Source organism: Camelus dromedarius, chromosome 12 (assembly GCF_036321535.1).
Source record: "Camelus dromedarius isolate mCamDro1 chromosome 12, mCamDro1.pat, whole genome shotgun sequence".
NCBI lineage: Eukaryota > Metazoa > Chordata > Mammalia > Artiodactyla > Camelidae > Camelus > Camelus dromedarius.
Window position 1 is genome coordinate 10,149,585 of NC_087447.1, and position 6,532 is coordinate 10,156,116.

The window sequence follows — 6,532 nt, forward strand, 5'->3', positions numbered from 1 at the left end:
CTTAATGGGCGTAAGATGGTATCTCACTGAGGTTTTGATTTACATTTCCTTAACGATTAGTGATGTGCTTATTGGCCATTTGTACATCTTTGGAGAAATGTCTTTTCAAGTCATTTGCCCATTTTTGAATCTGGTTGTTACTGTTGTTGTTGAATTTTTTGTGTTGTATTATATTCAGATACATGATCTGCAAGCATTTTTCCTATTGTGTGGGTTGCCTTTTTACTCTGTTGATACTGCCTTTTGATGCACAAAATTTTTAATTTTCATGAAGTCCAATTTGTCTGTTTTTTCTTTTGCTGCATTCTATTTTATTCAAATTATTGAATGTGGGGTATTGAAATTTCCAACTGTTATGTAAAAAATTTTGTGTTTCTCCTGTCAAAGCTGTTAGTTTTTGCTTCATATATTTTGGGACTCTTGTGAGGTGCACACATGCTTGTTAACTGTCATGTGTTCCTGAGGGACTGACCTTTTTATCATTATAAAAATGTCCTTCTTTATCTCTAGCAACACTTTGTCTTAAAATCTATGTTATCTGTCATTTCTATAGCCACTCCACCTCTTTTTTGGTTTCTATGTACATTTTCCCATACTTACGTTCAATCTATTTGTGTCTTTGAATTTTTTAAAAATCTCTTTATTATTGTATTTAATTATTACTTTTTTATTATTTTATTTTGGCAGGATGGTGGGGGAGATAATTAGGCTTATTTATTTTTGGAGGAGGTACTGGAGATTGAACCCAGGACCTCGTGCATGCTAAGCATGTGCTCTACCACCTGCGCTATATCCTCCCCCATCTTTGAATTTGAAGTGTGCCTCTTGCATACCACTTTTAATTGGAGCACATAATAAAGAATCCGTTTAGCCAATCTCTGCTTTGTGATTGAAATGTTTAATTTACATACATTTAATGTGGTTACCGATAAGATAGGATTTCTGTCTGCCACTTTGCAGTTCGCTTTCTACATCTTGTTTTTTCTGTTCTTCTATTTGTCTATCACTCCCTTCTTTTATGTTAAATAGATGTTCTCTTTTATACCATTTAAATTATACTTTTATTTCTTTTATTATATTATTTTTGAATTATTTTCTTAGTGGTTTCCTGGAGATTAGAGTTAAAATCTTAATTTATAATAATCCACTTCAGATTATACAAATTTAATTTCAATAGTCTATAAAAATTTGCCCCTCTGTAGCTCTGCTCTCCACCTTTGTGCTATTACTACTATATAAATTACATCTTTATACCTTATAAGTGTAAACAGTTTTATAATTATTGCTTTATGAGTTCTTTCTTAATTGTATAGAAGAAAAGGGTTTGAAACAAAAATACATTCATACTGAAATTTATATTTACCTATGAAGTTATCTTTAATGGGGAATCTCTGTTTCTTCTGATCAATTCTGTTTACTCTCCAGTTTCCTTTCCTTTCCAGTCTGAAGGACCAGCTCTAGAATTTCCTGTTGGATGTGTCTGCTATAGTGACACTTTATCAGTTTCACTTATCTGAGAATGACTTAATTACTGCTTTATTTTCAAAGGATAGCTTTGCAGGATGTATAATTCTCAGTTGACAGTATTTTTCTTTCAGTGCTTTGAAGGGGTCATCTCACTCAGTCTTCTGATCTCCATGATTTCTGATGAGAAATAAGCTGCTAATTTTATTGAAGCTCCCTTTTACTGGATAAATTCCTTGTCTTCTGCTGATTTCAAGATTTTTTTCTTTGTCTTCGTCTTTTGGCGTTTTGTTTACAATGTGTTTAGGTTTGGATCTCTTTTTGTTTATCCCATTTGGAGCTTGTTGAACTCGTGGGTGTATAAAATAATGTTTTTCATCAAATTTTGAGGTTTTCACCCAAGATATTTTCAAAAACTCTTTGTGTTGCATTTTTCCCCCCTTGCTTTTCATTTTGTGACTCTCATTATGCACATTTTGGTATAACTGATTGCGTTTCAAAGGTGTCTGAAGCTGTGTCCATTTTTCTTAACTTGTTTTCATTCTATTTCACTGATTAATTTCAATCTTCAACCTGTCTTTAAGTTTGCAGATTATCTCTTCTGTCAGATCAAATATTCTGTTGAGTTCCTTGAGTGAATTTTTCGTTTTAGTTATTGGTTTTCTGCTTTAGAAGTCCTATTTGGTTCTTTTGAATAGTTTCTCTCTTCATTGACATCTTTATCATGAGACGTTGCTCTTATATGTTCCTTTAGTTTTTTTAGACATGGTTTCTTTAATTCTCAGAGCATACTTATAATAGCTGATTTAAAGTTTATTTTTTCTCTAGTAAATGTAACAGCTAGGCTTCTTCAGATCCAGTTCCTTTCGATTACTTTTTCCCCTTGTGTTTAGGCTATTCTTTTCTGTTTCTCTGTATGTCTCATAACGTCTTTTGCTAAAAAGTGGATATTAAAATAATATAATGTGTTACTGTTGGAAATCAGATCCTCCCAGCGGTTTGTTGTGTTGTTGTTTTTGTTATTCTGTTTAGCGACTTGCCTGGACTAATTGTGTAAAGTTTCATCTTTGTCACGTGTAGGCACTGATGTCTCTGCTCTGTTAGCTTAGTGGTCATTGAACGATTGGACAAAGACTTCCTTAACTGCCTTCCACCAATATGTTTCTCAGTCTTTGCTGAGAGGCTGTCTGCGTGTGTGTGTTGGGGTGAGTCGTTAAAGCTCCGGGAGACAGTCTGCAACTCTGCCTTAGCCATAGCTTCCGGCTTGTGGATAGACCTCAGGTCAGCCAGAAGTGGGAGACAGGTCACGCTCAGGCTTCTCTTGGGCATCCATACATCCTTGCTCATGCACATGGCCTTTATTATTTCCAGGTATTGTCATAATTTCAAAGTCCCCTGTGGACATTGTATTCCCCAGTCTTCTAAGTTTTTTTGCGTCAGCTTCTTGTTTTCCCCAGCTGTCATCCTTGGTTTAGGCAAACATGATGTTAAGTGCCACTGATTGTTCTGGAAAACATCCCAGGGAAAAAAGCTGTTCACAGCGATTGAGCTTTGAATGAGGTCAACTTAAGAAGAGCCTTGCCAGTGGGGATATCCAGGGAGCTGCCGAGAAGTCAGAAACAGTTCTCTGGGGGTGGGGCTTTGGGGCACTGCAATCCTGTTTCCCCTCATATGGTAGCTGTTAGGCAGGTGTTTTTCCCAAGTACTGTGGTTGCACAGTTGTTTCATTTAAAGGCTGCTGTGGAGGTGGGGCAAGGAGGATGGGAATAGGACAAATGACACCACCGCAAAGCTCACTGTTTTTACCAAGATTCAGCCATTTTTCTTGAATAAGTGCTCCTTGAATTGTTGCAATTTTCTGTGATTTCCAGCGTTCTGAAAATATAGATATAACACCTTTTGCCAATGTTCTCATTTATTTTACAGAGGAAAGGATTTTTAGAGATCTTTATTCTTTGATTCCAGAAGTAATCTTTTTGATGTCCTCTAAAATCTTTACCTTCTGAAGGCATTTGAAGACCTCAAACTTTGGAAACTAACATTTCATAGCTAAATCTGAATCTCAGAGTCTGTAGCATTTGGTGTTCCTGTATTTGGTATGACCTGTGAAACCTCTTCAGCTGAAGTCGCCTCTGTTAATCTCCTGGGAGATGCAAGTCTGAAAGACAGAATTCTCCCACATAACTTTGCTTAAGACAAGTTGTTTGACTTCGGTTTTACCCAGCATCAAGCAAGGGACATTCTGGCATAGTTTCAGCAGCCCCCCGACCTCAGTTTAGAAGCAAACTTCTGTTTCTCAATTCTAGCTAAACCTGAGTCCCTCAGAGACCGTTCTTAACAGAAGCTGTTTTATCTTGATCTGTCAGCCAGAAACAAAATGACTTACTCTCTTCACTGGTTTCTGGATGATGCAGTGCTCTCACAATCCAGACGATGGTTATGCTTGTAACGAGCAGTTCGGAGATGGTGCTGAAGAGTAAATACTGTAAAAGCATGCTACCAGCTAACTGAATCCAAAAGAAAAGAAATATTCCTCATATTAATGAACCATTTAAAAACAATACAACACTTAGAAAACAGAGTGAATATCATGCATCTTATCAGCCTCACACAACTATGATTCCTTTCAGGGTATTTTTCATAACAACAAAGTATGTTTTAAATTTCTTGAGTGCTTTATAGGTACCGAGCATTAGGTTAAGCACTCTACTTCCAGCAACAACCCTACACATTGGATACTTTTATTTCTACTTTACACAGGAAGAGTGGACCGAAAAGTAGAGAGAGAAGCTATAGTACCAGATACTCTCCTGGGTGCCCATCTCTTTCTGTCTTTATACTCCCTCTGTTGGTGAGAATGACCATGTGATCTGTGATTTGTGCTTTTCCAACAGTGCACGTATAATCTGCACGTTCTGTTTTCTTTTGACTTAAACAGCATGGGCATTATTACCTGCCTTGGGTGGAACCACTCTCCCTCTCCACATTTCTACCGCGACCCAATGTAGGAGCTTCTGCTCTCTTAGAACCAGGTAGGGATGGCTTCTGGTGCTTTTCAAGCTCTTCACTTACAGTTCCCCATGCGAGAAGCAGGGGCTTATCTAACTGGTGATGTTGAGAGAAGGAACCTAACTCCTTCTGCGTTCTCTTTTTTGTCAGAGTGATTGGTGCTTATGGCCTCACGTTCTTCTCCTCCACATCTGGTGATTGTCTCGGCCCAGCTCAGGGAGGCCTGTGGTCCATCTGTAACTAGGGGGATGAGTTTAATTCATGAAGGGAGGTATCAGTATGTCAGTAAGCTCACTTGGCCAAAGATTTAAAACTCCTTCTCCTGTATACAGGAGACTCTGTGTAGCAGTCACCTGCAACAACCACCAACAGAGCTGATAGTTTTATCTGCATCTGCTTGATTCTTGTGTCTTAGCTCCATTGGTTCAGACCGTGAGAGAAGTGTGAACGGCCATTTGGGTTCCTAGGGCTGCTGTAATAAAATGTCACAGCTAGGTTGCTTAACACAACTGTCTCCCAGTCCTGGAGGGCAAAAGTCCAAAAGAAATGTATCAGCAGGACCACGATCCTTCCAAAGCCCCCAGGGGAGGGTTCTTCCTCCCCCTTCCAGCTCTGATAGCCCCAGGTGCACCTCTTTCTCCGAGGTTCCTAGCGTTTCCAAATTTCAGAAGAAAACTGATTTTTTAAATACTTCCACGAAAAACATCTTGAGGAAATACAGTTTGTTTTTGTATTTCTCCTGAGATGTTTGACAACTTTGGCTGCCTTTTCTATGCCTCACTCACTGCAATATACATCATTCACCATAGTTTTTTTCTTTTAATTTAAAATTTTGATCCGTTATTATCAAATGTGGTACTTACATGTGACCAAACATATTCATTCTTTTCGGAACTGAAAGAGAAACACGCAATGCATAACATGATTGTACCAAGTGCAGATAAGCAGGCGCTAAAGATGTTCATAACACTGGCAGAGATAAGCTGTAACAGACACACAGAGAAAACTGGTCAGGGGCCGCACAAACAGGTTTCGATGAAGCAATCAGCGTGTAGTACTGGCCGGGACATTCAAGTGGAACATTTCAACCTGATTTTCTGGACTCTTATTGCAATTGATATCATGAGTCTGCCTTCCATTTGTCTGGAACCTAATCAGGATAAAAATTCTTTTTTTCAGCCAAGGTATTTATTTAGTCATGCAAAAAATAATTATACAGTGCCTACAACACGCTAAACATTGTGCTAAGAACAAACTCAGACTTCAACTCAAAAATCTTACAATCGAATGGGGGAGATAAAATGACAAACACTTAGTTTCATTTAATAAAATTCGATAAATGTCATGATATGGGTGAGCTTCCAGTCTAGGATTTGTCAGTGTCATTCATCCTTAGTAATGTCACTTTGTGACTTAAAACCTTTCCAGGGTCCCAACTTCCCTCAGGAGAGCATCCAGACTCTTTTGAATGGCACTGAAGGGCTTGCATGAGCTGAGAAGAGAGGCGATGTCCCTTTGCAAAGGGGCAGCATGCATTTTGTATGTATGTGTGAGGATAGTTACATTTTAAAGAGGCTTTTTTTTTTTTTTAAATAATGAGAAGAGGGGTGTGATTTGATGCCAGTTAACCAAAGGAAAAGCCATAATGGGACACGCGAACTTTTGATTGTCCAGCAGGCAGCCCCCTTCCTGTTTTGAGGGTTCTCCTCATTGGTTTAGTCTTTATGAAGGAAGTTTATCAAACTTCTGTGAAAGTCAGAAGAGGGAGGTCCTCCCTCTCTTCAGTCTAAGAGCCAGGGCTGGGCCATGGCCCGTGTAATTCTCCTCCTAAGGATTGTAAATCTTGAGCAAGTGACTTAAAGATGAATGAAAGCCTGGAATTCATTCCTACAAGTGGCAGCTGTGATGTTACATAGGGGATAGTGGGAGGCTTGGGTGCTGGATGGGAACAACTTGGCCGGATATTCTTTGCTAAAACACAGCTATTGTGCGTCTATGCTTTCTGTTTCTCACTCTCTGGAACTTCTTCAGATCCACTTCTTTTCTTTTTAAAAATTTT